The sequence below is a fragment of the Dendropsophus ebraccatus genome, chromosome 7 (genome assembly GCF_027789765.1).
Source record: "Dendropsophus ebraccatus isolate aDenEbr1 chromosome 7, aDenEbr1.pat, whole genome shotgun sequence".
Classification (NCBI taxonomy): domain Eukaryota; kingdom Metazoa; phylum Chordata; class Amphibia; order Anura; family Hylidae; genus Dendropsophus; species Dendropsophus ebraccatus.
This window is the reverse complement of record NC_091460.1, coordinates 9508203-9526275: the sequence shown is the minus strand read 5'-3', so window position 1 is coordinate 9526275 and position 18073 is coordinate 9508203. Positions and strand designations below refer to the sequence as shown.

At 45.2% G+C, this 18073-nt stretch overlaps 1 long non-coding RNA gene across 1 annotated transcript in view; it reads left to right on the top strand.

The window, feature by feature from the left end:
• Positions 1–18073, top strand: part of LOC138796649 (uncharacterized) — a 95334-nt gene that overhangs the window by 23609 nt on the left and 53652 nt on the right. The window contains exon 2 of the long non-coding RNA XR_011363778.1: positions 3155–3238. This is a non-coding gene — a long non-coding RNA (uncharacterized lncRNA). The remainder of the gene's footprint in view (positions 1–3154; positions 3239–18073) is intronic.

Genomic DNA, 18073 nt, shown 5'->3' with positions numbered 1-18073 from the left:
GCTATGGCTGAAGCAGGCTGTGTGTGTGTGCGCTATGGCTGCAGCAGGCTGTGTGTGTGCTATGGCTGAAGCAGGCTGTGTGTGTGTGCGCTATGGCTGCAGCAGGCTGTGTGTGTGTGTGCTATGGATGTAGCAGGCTGTTTATGTGTGCTATTGCGTGCCCCCACAGTGACCCTCAACATCACTATGTGTGACCCCTCTCTATATCACTATGTGTGACCCCCCTATATCACTATGTGTGACCCCTCTCTATATCACTATGTGTGACCCCCCCCCTATATCACTATGTGTGACCCCTCTCTATATTACTATGTGTGACCCCTTTTTATATCACTATGTGTGACCTCTCTCTATATCACTATGTGTGACCCCTCTCTATATCACTATGTGTGACCCCTCTCTTTATCACTATGTGTGTGACCTCTCTATATCACTATGTGTGACCCCTCTCTATATTACTGTGTGACCCCTCTCTATATCACTATGTGTGACCCCTCTCTATATCACTATGTGTGACCTCTCTATATCACTATGTGTGACCCCTCTATATCACTATGTGTGACACCTCTATCACTTTGTGTGACCCCTCTCTATATCACTTTGTGTGACCCCCTGTATATCACTATGGCTGACCTCTCTATATCACTACGGCTGACCTCTCTATATCACTGTGTGACCCCCCTCTATATCACTATGTGTGACCCCTCTATATCACTTTGTGTGACCCCTCTTTATATCCCTATGTATGACCTCTCTATATCACTATGTGTGACCCCTCTATATCACTGTGTGACCCCTCTATATCACTATGTGTGACTCCTCTCTATATCACTATGTGTGACCCCCTGTATATCACTATGGCTGACCTCTATATCACAGGGATCTGGCATTGTTAGCAGTGTTTCTGTGTGTATGGTGAATACTTAGTTAGAAACATAGAAGATTGTCAGCAGGAAAAGACCACCTGCTCCATCTAGTCTAGTTGTGAGTAGTTCAGGACATGGAGGCTGGAGACTGGCTGCATCCGCTGCACATACAGGAGAATCTGCTTAATATACAGTTTATTCACTCAGAAGTCGCCCCAGGATAATGTAGGACATTAGGGAGAAGCTGCTGAGCCAATGTGATAATAACTCCCCTGGTATCTGACCGAACAATTATGAAGGAGTCGGAGTTGGAGCTGCGGCTTACCGACTCCACAGCCCTGCACATGGATTTGTAGAATATATATATATATAAGGGCATATGGACTTGTAGAATATATATATAAGCAGGGCTGTGGAGTCAGAGTCTGAGTTGGAGCTAGTTTTGGCTGGAGTTGGAAAAAGAAATGTACCGACTCCGACTCCAGCTTTAAAAAAATCTTTAAAAAATTTAGAATTGAGTTTTGATATGAATTGTATTTTTTTTTTTGCTTATCAATATATTTTATGAGCAACATTCTAATAGGTCACTGGCCCTATTAGATAAGAGGCGTTGGGGAAAAGTTGTCAGCCACTATTTGGCAGCTTGTTTCTGAGCTGGAAGAGTCCATTTTGTGGGGGGAGATCTGTGCTGATCTCTTCCTGGATGCTGGATGATTGTATATGAGCAGCAGTGTAATATGAAGATATCCTGTGTAATATAGAGGAGGAGGTGAAGACATAAGTAGTGTAGCAGTAACCTCTGTCCTGTGGTGTTTCCTCTCTGGGAGAAGATTGTGTGTTTTTCTTCAGTGTTCTATGGCAGCAGCTGTGTGTGTGTGCTATGGCTGCAGCGCGCTGTGTGTGTGTGTGTGTGTGTGTGTGTGTGCACTATGGCTGCAGCAGGCTGTGGGTGTGCTCCATGGCTGCAGCAGGCTGTGTGTGTGTGTGTGCACGCGCTATGGCTGCAGCAGGCTGTGTGTGTGTGTTTGCATGCGCTATGGCTGCAGCAGGCTGTGTGTGTGCACGCTATGGCTGCAGCAGGCTGTGTGTGAGTGTGAGTGTGTGTGTGTGTGTGTGTGTGTGTGTGCGCGCACTATGGCTGCAGCAGGCTGTGTGTGAGTGTGTGTGTGTGTGCGCTCGCTATGGCTGCAGCAGGCTGTGTGTGTGAGTGTGTGTGTGTGTGCTCTATGGCTGCAGTAGGCTGTGGATGAGTGTGTATATGTGCGTGCTATGGCTGCAGCAGGCTGTGTGTGTATGTGTGTGTGCTATTGCGCACACCCTCAACATCACTATGGCTGACCCCTCTGTATCACAGGGATCTGGCATTGTTAGCAGTGTTTCTTTGTGTTTGGTTAATATTTAGTTAGAAACATAGAAGACTGTCAGCAGAAAAAGACCACCTGCTCCATCTAGTCTAGTTGTGAGTAGTTCAGGAGATGGAGGCTGGAGACTGGCTGCATCCGCTGCACACACAGGAGAATCTGCTGTATATACAGTATTCCATTATTCCCTCAGAAGTTGCCCCAGGATCATGTAGGACATTATGGAGAAGCTGCTGAGCCAGTGTGATAAATAACTCCCCTGGTATATGACCGACCAATTATGAAGGAGCAGGAGTCGGAGTCGGTCCTGATAAAATTCAAGAGTCGGAGTCGGAGTTGGAGCTGTGGCTTACCGACTCCACAGCCCTGTATATAAGGGCACATGGACTTGTAGAATATTTATGAGCACATGGACTTGTAGAATATATATATATATATATATATAAGCACATGGACCTGTAGAATATATATATATATATATATATATATATATATATATATATATATATACTGTATATATGAGCACATGGACCTGTAGAATATATATATATATATATATAATATGCACATTTATAGATGGATAAATAAATGAATAAACAATTCCCTAAAAGCAGCGTAACTTTCTGCAGTGTGTGAGAAGAAATCATAAACCATATTTTTGGATTTTTGTTTTTTATATTTAACTAGGAAGGCTGCTCGGACAGCACAGTCAACCGTTCTACCCATTACTCATCATGCTTGATCTTAGCCAAAAGGCCGAGAAGCAATTTAGCAAAGTGAGGTGCGCAAGGCATCCCATTGACACAATAAGGCATGCAGGATTTCATGGTGGGGGCTCCGCCGTGGGATTCCACCTGTTTTACTCAGTGTGAACATACCCTAACCTGTGTATATAAAACCCAACTGTCTCTCTTTCTGTGTACCCAGGCTCTCCCCCTCAGATCGTCCTCCTCCCCTTCCATAAAGGGAGCCTTGGTTGTAACCTGATCCCTGAACTAGCTACAGGATGATGTGAGTAAATGGCAGTTTAGCAGGAATAGGGGGAGAAGAGAAATGCTTGATAACAGGAGAAGGAAGCAATTTTGTCTGATAAGATGTATTAGAGTTTTGTATATTCACCTGTCCTATCGATCTTTGTAAAGTGTGTTGAAATGACAGCGTCTATTTAAATGTTTGAAATGACAGTGTCTAAAAGTCTGCAATTCCTATGTGTGGAACTTTCAGCAATAGTTATGTTCAGACATGGGCTATATATCGATTTTGATGTATACTGTACATTAAATTCTGCTAATACATCTACAGAGCAAAGTAAACTTGAATTCCCTGCCGAGCAGCAGGTTAATATTGGAATACTATGAGACTATACACATTGTTAAAGCATTTATGCTATTGCTGCACTATGGCTGGGAACTTAAATTTCACAGTATACAGTATGTTCAATATATGGGTTTTGTGGCTTTTTTCAGTATTTTTAAAGAACACATAATTTTTTTGTAAAATGTCTTAAAGGGAATATGTCCTCAGAAAATGACTTACTGTTTAAAAATGTTTTTATGTTAAACATTTTTTAGGAATTTTTGGTGATATTTTTTCAAATTTTTCATTTTTCTATCTATATTATAAAATAATACTGAAATCTTGTAGTTTTTATTCTCGCCACTGGGGCTAAAACTAAGCTGAGACTTCCTGTTTTGTCTGCAGTGATGAGACTGCTATAAAATGATCTGATTGCAGCGACGTGTGACACCAGTAGCTAGAGGAGACAATAGAAGCTCCCTACGGAATGACAAAGGTCACAGAGCGTACTTTACATTACATCTCAAAGGGACAGAGCTTGTCTATTGTTGTCTATGTCCATGAGTCTCGCTGTAAAGCATTTCCCTAAAAACTGTTAAGAACAGCCCAGGCAAGATGGCAGCCCCAATAAAAATGTACAAAAACTTAAATAAAAAAAAATAAAGTCAGAAAATAGAAACAGATTAGAATAAAAGAGCAACTGTTAGCATCTGACTCTAATTGGTAAAAAAAAAAAATTAAGGTGACACATTCACCTTAAAGGGCAACTCCAGCGCTGATTAAAAAAAAAATGAACTGAAGCTCCAGTTGGTGGCTTCATTTTTTCTTCACTTCCTGGTTTGGGCTTTCCCATGATGCACTTTGTCTCCTGTGATGTCTAACTGACTCTGCAGAACTGTTAGATGGCTTACAGCTTTTTCAGCCAATCAGAGCTCAGCAACCTATGTCATCTGACAAAGGGAGGCTGGACTGACAGGGCTTAGACCAGTTTCCCTCTTGATGATGTCATTGTCACAAAATGGCTGCCACAGAAAATTCTGGGGTCAAAAGTCATTAGGTAAGAATGAGTTTACTTCACTTCTTGGTGGGGGGTTGAGGGGGGAAAAATAGGGAAGAGGGCAGATTTGGGGGGATTTGGGGGGATTAGGAGTATCACAGAACAGGACAGTATCCACAGATAGCAGTAAGCTAGGAACTGATCCGGATAGAGCAAAGTTGCGCAAAGCCTAGGAACTCTATCTCACAGCATGGTTGTCAGCAGGGAACCCTCAGTATTCCGTTAATCCTAGGTAACAATGTTGGGGGCTTGTGTCACACCCTAGGACGGTTCAGCCAAATCTAGTAAGCATAAGGTAGTGTGAAGACTAACAAAAGGTCAATACACGGGCACAAGTGTTCTTCATCTTCTTCTAAGTATTCTTCTACGTCATCCTCCAACCTCCCGGCAGACCACAGTACTACTTGGGTTGAGACTCTCACGACATCCTCCTCTCTGCTACTCTGCTTCTTTGTATATCTCAGCACACTACTCAGTCAGCACGACTGTATCCTACACTGCATTTCTATCGCAGATTCGGTTGCTGAATTGTCAAGTATTTGTCTTGTACCTGCCAAGTACCTGCCAAGTAAAACCAAGCTTATTTATGGGAAAGAGACTCTGTGATCCTTCGCCTCACACCGACACAGCAAACACCTCAACCTTTGGACACTTCTCCTTTCTGTGGGTAGGAGATCCGATAGTTTGGGAGGGTCACTACACCGCTCTGGCCATCCGGGATTACACTATCCCAAGAGACCACCGTAGCAACTTGGCCGGACACTGGCCACAGAGGAAAAAGGTACAATCGGCATTGTAAAATAAAAGCAGGCGTGCCATCACACCTGTGTGCCCAACCGGCACTGGCGTCACAATATACCATCTCAAGGTCCGGCTGTATCTTGGCCAACCACCACCAGAGTGGAGTCACACTTCACCGTCTAGCAAGTGATCGGCCAATCCTCAGACAAAACATCACCGGGGGCTCACACCACACATGCTCGAGTCATGCACCTCACTTTTTCACCAGATCTTTATCCTCTTAAACTAAAAAAGCTCCTTAGTGTCATACAGTGCACTGTGCTATATATATATATATATATATATATATATACTAGAAAATGTACCCGGCGCTGCCCGGGTATAAAGTGTCAGTGTGTTAATTAGATTTGTTCTAAGGTGCCCAGGAGGCCAAGCTAAAGGTATTGTTTCATCTGAGTTAATCAGTGGAATTAGTGTATACCTGTAGTGCATAGTTGGAGGGGTTCTGTATACCCACAATGTATAGTTTTTAGGAGTCTCGCATATCTGTAGTGCATAGTTGGGGGGGCTGTATACCTATAGTGTATAGTTGGGGGAGGTCCTGTATACCTGCAGTGTACAGTTGGTGAAGGTCCTGTATACCTGTACTGTATAGTTTGGGGGTCCTGTATACCTGTAGTATATAGTTGGTGCTGTATACCTGTAATGTATAGTTGGTGGAGGTCTTGTATACCTGTAGTTTATAGTTTGAGGGTCCTGGATACCTGTAGTGTATAATTGGTGGAGGTCTTGTATACCTGTAGTTTATAGTTCGGGGGTCCTGTATACCTGTAGTAAATAGTTTGAGGGTCCTGTATAACTATAGTATAGAGTTGGTGGAGGTCCTGTATACCTGTAGTGTATAGTTTTTGGTCCTATATACCTGTAGTATATAGCTGGTGGAGTTCCTGTATAACTGTAGTATATTTGGGGTCCTGTATACTTGTAGTATAGAGTTGGTGAAGGTGCTGTATACCTGTATATAGAGTTGGTGTAGGTCCTGTATACCTGTAGTGTATGGTTTGGGGTCCTGTATACCTGTAGTATATAGTTGGTGGAGGTCCTGTATACCTGAAGTATATAGTTGGTGGAGGTCCTGTATACCTGTAGTATATAGTTTTGGGGTCCTATATACCTGTAGTGTAAAGTTTGGGATCCTGTATACCTGTAGTATATAGTTTTGTGGAGGTCCCGTGCACTTGTAGTGTATAGTTTTGGGGTCCTGTATACCTGTAGTGTCCTGTATACCTGCAGGGTTGTATTTACCTGTATGGCAGTGTTATTCAGTCACAGTGTGTCGGTATTGGTCATGTCTGGTATGGGGGTGTTATCCAGTCACAGTATGGCGGTATTGGTCAGGTCTGGTGTGGCAGTGTTATCCAGTCACGGTATGGCGGTATTGGTCAGGTCTGGTGTGGCGGTGTTAACCAGTCACGGTATGGTGGTATTGGTCAGGTCTGGTATGATGGTGTAATCCAGTCACAGTATGGTGGTATTGGTCAGGACTGGTGTGGCGGTGTTACCCAGTCACAGTTTGCCGGTATTGGTCAGGTCTGGTATGGCAGTGTTATCCAGTCACAGTATGGCGGTATTGGTCAGGTCTGGTATGGCAGTGTTATCCAGTCACAGTATGGCGGTATTGGTCAGGTCTGGTATGACAGTGTTATCCAGCACAGTATGGCGGTATTGGTCAGGTCTGGTATGACAGTGTTATCCAGCACAGTATGGCGGTATTGGTCAGGTGTTATATGACAGTGTTATCCAGTCACAGTATGGCGGTATTGTTCAGGTCTGGTGTGGCAGTGTTATCCAGTCACAGTATGGCGGTATTGGTCAGGTCTGGTGTGGCAGTGTTATCCAGTCACAGTATGGCGGTATTGGTCAGGTCTGGTGTGGCGGTGGTACCCAGTCACAGTATGGCGGTATTGGTCAGATCTGGTGTGGAGGTGTTATCCAGTCACAGTATGGCGGTATTGGTCAGGTCTGGTGTGGCAGTGTTATCCAGTCACAGTATGGCGGTATTGGTCAGGTCTGGTGTGGCAGTGTTATCCAGTCACAGTATGGCGGTATTGGTCAGGTCTGGTGTGGCGGTGGTACCCAGTCACAGTATGGCGGTATTGGTCAGATCTGGTGTGGAGGTGTTATCCAGTCACAGTATGGCGGTATTGGTCAGGTCTGGCAGTGTTATCCAGTCACAGTATGGCGGTATTGGTCAGGTCTGGTGTAGCAGTGTTACCCAGTCACAGTTTGGTATACCTGTTGTGCCCTGTATATACATGTCCTGTATAGATGGAGTAGGGGGTCCTGTATATACATGTACTGTATAGTTGGAGTAGGAGGTCCTGTATATACATGTACTGTATGGATGGAGTAGGGGGTCCTGTATATAAATGTACTGTATAGATGCAGTAGGGGGCCCTGTATATACATGTACTGTATGGATGGAGTAGGGGGTCCTGTATATACATGTCCTGTATAGATGGAGTAGGGGGCCCTGTATATATATGTACTGTATAGATGGAGTAGGGGGTCCTGTATATACATGTACTGTATAGATGAGTAGGGGGCTCTGTATATACATGTCCTGTATAGATGGAGTAGGGGGCCCTGTATATACATGTACTGTATAGATGGAGTAGGGGGTCCTGCATATACATATACTGTATAGATGGAGTAGGGGGTCCTGTATATACATGTACTGTATAGATGGAGTAGGGGGCCCTGTATATACATATACTGTATAGATGGAGTAGGGGGTCCTGTATATATATGTACTGTATAGATGGAGTAGGGGGCCCTGTATATACATGTACTGTATAGATGGAGTAGGGGGTCCTGTATATACATGCCCTGTATAGATGGAGTAGGGGGTCCTGTATATACATGTACTGTATAGATGGAGTAGGGGGTCCTGTATATACATGTACTGTATAGATGGAGTAGGGGGTTCTGTATATACTTGAACTGTATAGTTGGAGTAGGGGTTCCTGTATACATGTACTGTATAGATGGAGTAGGGGGTCCTGTATATACATGTACTGTATAGATGGAGTAGTGGTCCTGTATATACATGTACTGTATAGATGGAGTAGGGGGCCCTGTATATACATGTACTGTATAGATGGAGTAGGGGGTCCTGTATACATGTACTGTATAGATGGAGTAGGGGGTCCTGTATATACATGTACTGTATAGATGGAGTAGGGGGCCCTGTATACATGTACTGTATAGATGGAGTAGGGGGTCCTGTATATACATGTACTGTATAGATGGAGTAGGGGGCCCTGTATATACATGTACTGTATAGATGGAGTAGGGGGCCCTGTATATACATGTACTGTATAGATGGAGTAGGGGGTCCTGTATATACATGTACTGTATAGATGGAGTAGGGGGTCCTGTATATACATGTACTGTATAGATGGAGTAGGGGGTCCTGTATATACATGTACTGTATAGATGGAGTAGGGGGTCCTGTATATACATGTACTGTATAGATGGAGTAGGGGGTCCTGTATATACATAAACTGTATACATGGAGTAGGGGGTCCTGTATATACATGTACTGTATAGATGGAGTAGGGGGTCCTGTATATACATGTACTGTATAGATGGAGTAGGGGGTCCTGTATACATGTACTGTATAGATGGAGTAGGGGGTCCTGTATATACATGTACTGTATAGATGGAGTAGGGGGTCCTGTATATATATGTACTGTATAGATGGAGTAGGGGCCCTGTATATACATGTACTGTATACATGGAGTAGGGGGTCCTGTATATACATGTACTGTATAGATGGAGTAGGGGGTCCTGTATATACATGCACTGTATAGATGGAGTAGGGGGTCCTGTATATACATGCACTGTATAGATGGAGTAGGGGGTCCTGTATATACATGCACTGTACAGGGCTCCAGATGGCGACCAAAATGGTCGCCAATGCGACTAATATTTTGCAAATGGCGCCCAGATTTATTAATCTGGGCGCCATTTGCGACTGGCCCCGGCGGCGGCGCGCTGTCTCTTTAAGTCCGGTCCCCGGCTGATGCGCGGCTGATGCGCGGCTGCCGGGGGTGTCCCATCCTATCCCCGGCAGCGCGGCGCATCAGTGAGCTGCCTGGGGCCCTGACTTCCGGCACAGGAAGCGCGCGTCAGAGACGCTTCCTGTGTCAGAAGTCACAGCCCCGGCGTACAGAGAGCTCACTGATGCGCCGCGCTGCCGGGGATAGGACGAGACACCGCCGGCAGCCGCGCATCAGCCGGGGACAGCACCTGAAGAAGCAGAGGATCGCCGGGGGAGCGGGTTGTCAGGTGAGTTTGTGTGTTTGTTTTTTTTAAATACTGCTTAGCATAGAGGAGGAAGGGGGGGGGGGGCATCTATAATGAGGGGAAGAGAAGGGGGGGCATCTAAAATGGGGGGAAGAGAAGGGGGGGGCATCTATAATGGGGGGAGAAGAGGGGCCATGTTCAAGGGGGGGAGAGGGGGCTATCTATAAGGGGAGGGGGTATCTATAAGGGGGGGAGAAGAGGGGGCATCTACAATGGGGAGGAGGAGGGGGCATCTATAATGGGGGTAGAGGGGGTCATCTATAAGGGGAGGGGGTATCTATAAGGGGGGGAGAAGAGGGGGCATCTATAATGGGGGGGGAGAGGGGGCATCTATAATGGGGGGGGAGAGGGGGCATCTATAATGGGGGGGAGAGGGGGCATCTATAATGGGGGGGGGAGAGGGGGCATCTATAATGGGGGGGGAGAGGGGGCATCTATAATGGGGGGGAGAGGGGGCATCTATAATGGGGGGGAGAAGGGGGCATCTATAATGGGGGGGAGGAGGGGGTCATCTATAAGGGGAGGGGGCCATCTATAAGTGTAGGGCAAACTGGCTGCAGACACTGGGAGATATATGCACAATTATTATTATCAGGGCCCCTCAGGTGTCTGTATTGTAGGGGGTCACTTGCATTAGTCACTAGGTGAGAGATATATCTATCTATATACACATCTTGTGGGGGGTCACTATGGCTGCAGTCATAAGTCTAGCTCAGTATGTATAGACTGTTGCAAGCTTTTAAAGGGAACCTGTCACCCCCGGTGCCGGGGTGACAGGCTCCCAACCCCCCGTTAGAGCCCCCTATACTCACCTCATCGCGCCGGGTCCCGCTTCTGAAGATGGTCGGGTCACGGAGATCTCAGCCGCTGCAGCCCGGCGCGCACACTGAGAGATGAGTCCAACACTCATAGAGAATGATGGAGCGCTGGACTCTCCTGTCATTCTCTGAGCGTTGGACTCATCTCTCAGCGCACGCCGGGCTGCAGCGGCTGAGATCTCCGTGACCCGACCATCTTCAGAAGCGGGATCCGGCGCGATGAGGTGAGTATAGGGGGCTCTAACGGGGGGTTGGGAGCCTGTCACCCTGGCACGGGGGTCAACAGGTTCCCTTTAAGTTCAAGTTCAGAAGAGTAAGCCTCATTAAAAGGCTAGCCAAGTGAAGCTGAAGTACTGAGTCAGACTGTATATGGTTGTCAGACTGTATATGGTTGTCAGGTTGCAAGTTTCCATGTTGAACATTTTCAAACTAAGAAAAGAGAGAATCTAAAGGAGGAGGATGCTGCCGCGGCCTCTGCACACAGTAAGTCCCATTTAACATAACATTAATTTTACATGGTTTAAAATGTTGGCGACCAAATATTCTATTTGGCGCCTAAATTTTTCAGGTTAGGAGCCAATGGCTCCTAGGTAAATTTTTTAGTCTGGAGCCCTGCTGTATAGATGGAGTAGGGGGTCCTGTATATACATGTACTGTATAGATGGAGTAGGGGGTCCTGTATATACATGTACTGTATAGATGGAGTAGGGGGCCCTGTATATACATGTACAGTATGGATGGAGTAGGGGGCCCTGTATATACATGTACTGTATAGATGGAGAAGGGGGTCCTGTATATACTTGTACTGTATGGATGGAGTAGGGGGTCCTGTATATACATGTACTGTATAGATGGAGTAGGGGGTTCAGTATATACTTGTACTGTATAGTTGGAGTAGGGGTTCCTGTATACATGTACTGTATAGATGGAGTAGGGGGTCCTGTATACATGTACTGTATAGATGGAGTAGGGGGTCCTGTATATACATGTACTGTATAGATGGAGTAGGGGGTCCTGTATATACATGTACTGTATAGATGGAGTAGGGGGTCCTGTATACATGTACTGTATAGATGGAGTAGGGGGTCCTGTATACATGTACTGTATAGATGGAGTAGGGGGTCCTGTATATACATGTACTGTATAGATGGAGTAGGGGGTCCTGTATATATATGTACTGTATAGATGGAGTAGGGGCCCTGTATATACATGTACTGTATACATGGAGTAGGGGGTCCTGTATATACATGTACTGTATAGATGGAGTAGGGGGTCCTGTATATACATGCACTGTATAGATGGAGTAGGGGGTCCTGTATATACATGCACTGTATAGATGGAGTAGGGGGTCCTGTATATACATGTACTGTATAGATGGAGTAGGGGGTCCTGTATATACATGTACTGTATAGATGGAGTAGGGGGCCCTGTATATACATGTACAGTATGGATGGAGTAGGGGGCCCTGTATATACATGTACTGTATAGATGGAGTAGGGGGTCCTGTATATACTTGTACTGTATGGATGGAGTAGGGGGTCCTGTATATACATGTACTGTATAGATGGAGTAGGGGTTTCAGTATATACTTGTACTGTATAGTTGGAGTAGGGGTTCCTGTATACATGTACTGTATAGATGGAGTAGGGGGTCCTGTATATACATGTACTGTATAGATGGAGTAGGGGGTCCTGTATATACATGTACTGTATAGATGGAGTAGGGGGTCCTGTATACATGTACTGTATAGATGGAGTAGGGGGTCCTGTATATACATGTACTGTATAGATGGAGTAGGGGGTCCTGTATATACATGTACTGTATAGATGGAGTAGGGGGTCCTGTATATACATGTACTGTATAGATGGAGTAGGGGGTCCTGTATATACATGTACTGTATAGATGGAGTAGGGGGTCCTGTATATACATGTACTGTATAGATGGAGTAGGGGGTCCTGTATATACATGTACTGTATAGATGGAGTAGGGGGTCCTGTATATACATGTACTGTATAGATGGAGTAGGGGGTCCTGTATATACATGTACTGTATAGATGGAGTAGGGGGTCCTGTATACATGTACTGTATAGATGGAGTAGGGGGTCCTGTATATACATGTACTGTATAGATGGAGTAGGGGGTCCTGTATATACATGTACTGTATAGATGGAGTAGGGGGTCCTGTATATACATGTACTGTATAGATGGAGTAGGGGGTCCTGTATATACATGTACTGTATAGATGGAGTAGGGGGTCCTGTATATACATGTACTGTATAGATGGAGTAGGGGGTCCTGTATATACATGTACTGTATAGATGGAGTAGGGGGTCCTGTATATACATGTACTGTATAGATGGAGTAGGGGGTCCTGTATATACATGTACTGTATAGATGGAGTAGGGGGTCCTGTATATACATATACTGTATACATTCAGTAGGGGGTCCTGTATATGCATGTACTGTATAGATGGAGTAGGGGGTCCTGTATACATGTACTGTATAGATGGAGTAGGGGGTCCTGTATATACATGTACTGTATAGATGGAGTAGGGGGTCCTGTATATATGTACTGTATAGATGGAGTAGGGGGCCCTGTATATACATGTACTGTATGGATGGAGTAGGGGGTCCTGTATATACATGTACTGTATGGATGGAGTAGGGGGTCCTGTATATACATCTACTGTATAGATGGAGTAGGGGGTCCTGTATATACATGTACTGTATAGATGGAGTAGGGGCCCTGTATACATGTACTGTATAGATGGAGTAGGGGGTCCTGTATACATGTACTGTATAGATGGAGTAGGGGGTCCTGTATACATGTCCTGTATAGATGGAGTAGGGGCCCTGTATATACATGTACTGTATAGATGGAGTAGGGGGTCCTGTATACATGTCCTGTATAGATGGAGTAGGGGGTCCTGTATATACATGTACTGTATAGATGGAGTAGGGGGTCCTGTATATACATATACTGTATAGATGGAGTAGGGGGTCCTGTATATACATGTACTGTATAGATGGAGTAGGGGGTCCTGTATATACATGTACTGTATAGTTGGAGTAGGGGGTCTACCAGTTATTACTGTGGATGTTGTGAGGCAGCTTCCCTAGCAACCATTGCTCCCTATGAAAATGAAAGCAGTAATCCTATTGGTTGCTAAGGCTCCAACTGCCGTGTCTGCTGCAGCTAATTATATCACCTGTGTTTGCAGTGAGGAGATTTTCCCATTCATCTCTATGAGGCGCCTCTCTTTCCCCTCCCCCTCCCCTCCTGTACATCTGGCGGGGACGGGACCTTCGCAATAACCTTCCCGGGCACCCAATGTATCTGTGTGCCAAATTTGGGGTCAAACGGTTCAGGCGTTTGGAAGTCTATAGAGGACAAACAGACAGACAGACAGACAGACTTTGATTTTTATGATATAGATCAGCCGTCCACAGAGCCATCTCTCCACCCATACCGGTCACTTTGTAGTGACTACTGCCCCTCATACTGTTACTACTAGACCTCCCCGGCCGCCCATCTCCTCTCCCACCATACTGTACTGTGCTGCTGCCGTCACTGCCTTTACTACTCACATCCTGCACATTGCTACATTACCAGCCTTATCCTATCATTCCAGTGTGTCCGTGTTTTGTACACTTTTAGGTTATATACATGTGATCTTTACACGATTTACATGATCATATAATATATATATATATATATATATATATATATATATATATATATATATAGTTTCTTACCTCCTTTGTGAGTTTCCATGTTATAGCCGGGGTATTCATGTGAAGCTCCTGACCACTGACCGCCCATGGTGTATAATTTCCCACTTCCACCACACGTTTGTCCATATGTGTGGTCTTATCTATAAATACCCAGTTCGTTATCCTATATGGATGTACAGCTTCTCCTTGGTCAGTAAAGTAATATGAAGGTGTCATTGGATCCCATGTAGACTTCATCCTCAGTATGTAGCTCTGTAACTTCCGGCTGTGTTGTAGAAGTCCAGGGATTGAGGTTTCCTGATATTTGTCTTTTATATATAAGAACATTTCATGTAGAGACTTTCCCAGGATTTCTACTGCCTGATACACTCTCGGAGAGACCCCGGAGGAGAGGTAATTCCTCAGACTTGGCATAGTGGTTGATAAACTGGGTTCATCATTGGGGGTAACAAAGGAATTTCTATCCTTATTGTGATCTAAAAATCCTAGGTATATAAAGCGGTCACCATTGTTGTATACACTGCTGAATGTCCAGTAGTTTTCTACAAAATCTTCCATTCCTGGAAAAGGTTGTAAGGAGAAGTCCATGACCAGACTCCCATTCAGTTGTGGAAACTGTTTTTCTGCTAGGATGGGACTGAAAAACCATGTAGGTGGAAAGATGAAAGTTTTGTCGTAAAATGCAGATAAACCTGTTTCTTTTAAAAGTGATAAATGTACAGTTAAAAGAATATATAAAATCGGAGAGTAGGATCCGCACATTATAATGGCACTGATGCCTGGATAGTCGAAAGCCTTTTTAATCTGGTCAAGAACCAAAGGTTTATAGTATGCAAATATCACGGTGGAGGCGACACAGATCCCGTCCTCTCTCAAGTACTTTGTCAGTATCTGCAGCTCATTCTCTCCAGCATCATCATCCGATGCTATAATCCCAACCCAGGTCCAGCCAAAGTGCTTCAGAAGTTTGGATATTACCATATTGTGGACGTGGTGACTTTGAACGGTGCGGAAAACATGTGGATAGAGACGTCTATCAGATAGTGACTGGTCGGTGGCTCCATAGCTGATCTGCAGGACACAGAAGAAGAAAAAAAAAAACATGTCTGTATTTTCTAGTCATTTTGTTTATAGGGGGGTGAGTAAGAACAAAGAGGGCTTCATTACTGAATGAGGTCACAATGAGATACCATGTGGGGCACTATGGATGGGGGGTTTGTATAGAGGAGGGGGAAAAGAAAGAAATCAAGATGTTTGACATATTCTGCAGAGATGAATAATGGCTGGAAGAAGTCTTCATGATGGTTTGGACCAGATGGAAAAGAAAAAGGTGAGTAAAGTCAGGGGCGTAACTACCACTATAGCAGCCATAGTCGCTGCTATGGGGCACACCACATCAGGGGACCCCATGGCCTGCTCCTGCACTACACTGGGCCCCCTGAACTGTCATCATTTGCAGCACATGGTGGCCTCCCGGGTTTTGCAATTGTCCCTTTAACTTCAACACTCCTGAACAGTGCTTATAGTTATGTAGTTATGAGTACACTTGACGGTTTGGTGGTCAGTCGGGGGGGGCCCTATCAAAAATTTGCTATGGGGCCTAGCCATTTCTAGTTACGCCCCTGAGTAAAGTATTGATGTAACATCACTGTAATCGCCTATATGGGCTACTGAGCGGCTCTGTGGGACGGGTGTATATTATTATACCGTCACTATGATAATAAGTGCAGATTCTACTAGTGATGAAGTCTACTCTGAAATACCCCAATTGTACAGGAGATGTGGAGCTGTGTAGACTAAGCAGAAAGCTTATCGCAAAGTAGGGTAACCCCCCCCCCCGACCCCCTCTTGGGGGGCTGCCCATGTCCATGGGAGACTGGAGAGGGAGGTGAGTTCTCCCATATACAGAGGTGTAAACTGCCCATAGCAACCAATCACAGCTCAGCTCTGGTAAAATGAAAGCTGAGCTGTGATTGGTTGCCGTGGGGAGCTTACACTAGTCTATAATTTACACCCTTTAATAAGCCTGTGTCTGTGCAGAGAGACAAGCTGGCAGGGAGCCAGGCAGACGCATTAAGGAGATAGGGGAAGGAGGAGGAACCTGACAGAAGTGAGGCGGACGCAGAGGCGACCCAGAAGTGAGACGGACGCAGAGGCGACCCAGAAGTGAGACGGACGCAGAGGCGACCCAGAAGTGAGACGGACACAGAGGCGACCCAGAAGTGAGACGGACACAGAGGCGACCCAGAAGTGAGACTGACGCAGAGGCGACCCAGAAGTGAGACGGACGCAGAGGCGACCCAGAAGTGAGACGGACACAGAGGTGAACTTTCACTTAGGACTAATGCCTGTGACCTGTGCTCCAACCTCGGAGACTCTGCTGACATAACACTTCACTATTCCTGTATTGGAGATCAATGTTTTTGAACTAAAAGTGGGGGGAGATTTATGAAAGGGTATAAATATACACCTGGTGTAAACTGCCCAGAACAACCAATCACAGCTCCTCTTATATTTTACCAGATCTGAAAGCTGAGCTGTGATTGGTTGCTGTGGGAAGTTTACAATAGGTGTATATTTACACATTTTCATAAATCTCCCCCCGTGTGTTTCTGCTTCATGTGGTGCTCTATTACCAGAGTCTCAGATGAAATACGACTCTTCCTTTGGGTAATAATATTTGGTGGAAGCCATTTTCCGCCTAGATACACGTAGACCTAAGGGTTTAAATTACAAAAATGACTTACTTATTCATTACTTATAAACTACATGTCCCTTTTTCTATGTGAATACCGACTTAGATAGGTGTTGAAAAACTACAGTTGATCTAGGGTTAACATATGGTCAGTGTGTTTCCCCAAGCCTCAAGTCACATGACCTCTTTCATTGTATTACGTGGTATGATTCCATTGGTTGTTTTATGCCTTTTGTTTTATGTATTGTTCATATGTAGAGATAAGCGAACCTGGAGCATGCTGGAGTCCATCCGAACCCGATCTTTCGGCATTTGAATGTCAGTGGCTGCTGAAGTTGGATAAAGCCCTAAGGTTTTGTTTTTTTCTGTGTTCCAGATGGGGGAGTGGCTGCCTCTACTTGGTCGTGCACTCCACCTATCCCACCCAGGTGGTGTAATTACTTGTGCCGGTATAAGATGCATCTTGCATGCCCAGAGCATAGGCGTATTTCATGCCATGGAGAGGCCATAGTAAAGTGTAGGACTGCCCCGGTATGAGGCTACCGTAACATGGTGGGGTAGTTTACACCATTAGCAAATGGTAACCAAAAGCCTCATTGTTTTTGTGGAAGTTTTTTTGAGCAGTTGGGGGGGGGGGGGCTGCTTTTAACCATTTTCATGTCTGCAGTGGGTCATACCTTGCCATTGTGGTGAGCTGTTGCACAGCCAATGACTATATCCATGTTTTCCACATAGCCTTAGGGCTTTATCCAACTTCAGCAGCCACCGCTAATCAAATGCCGAACGATCGGGTTCGGATGGACTCTAGCATGCTCCAGGTTCGCTCATCTCTATTCATATGTTATTAGATCATGATTAAGCGCAGTAGCGTGAAAGGCGTAGGTCAGCTTATTTGGACCCATTAAAAGTTATGTTTTAACCTCCACGCTTGGAGTGCTGGTGTAACAGGCCAGAGTATAACCCCAGTCCAGACTATACTGGGGTATATTTTGGCCTAGGCCAATTCATCCCCCCTCAGGCCATTTTATACCCCCATGATATCAGTAATATTGAGTAATAGACACAAGAATTAAAGAATTTTTCACTAAGTTATTGGGGATTCGGCTTTGTCTGGTGAGATAAGTGAGAAGCTA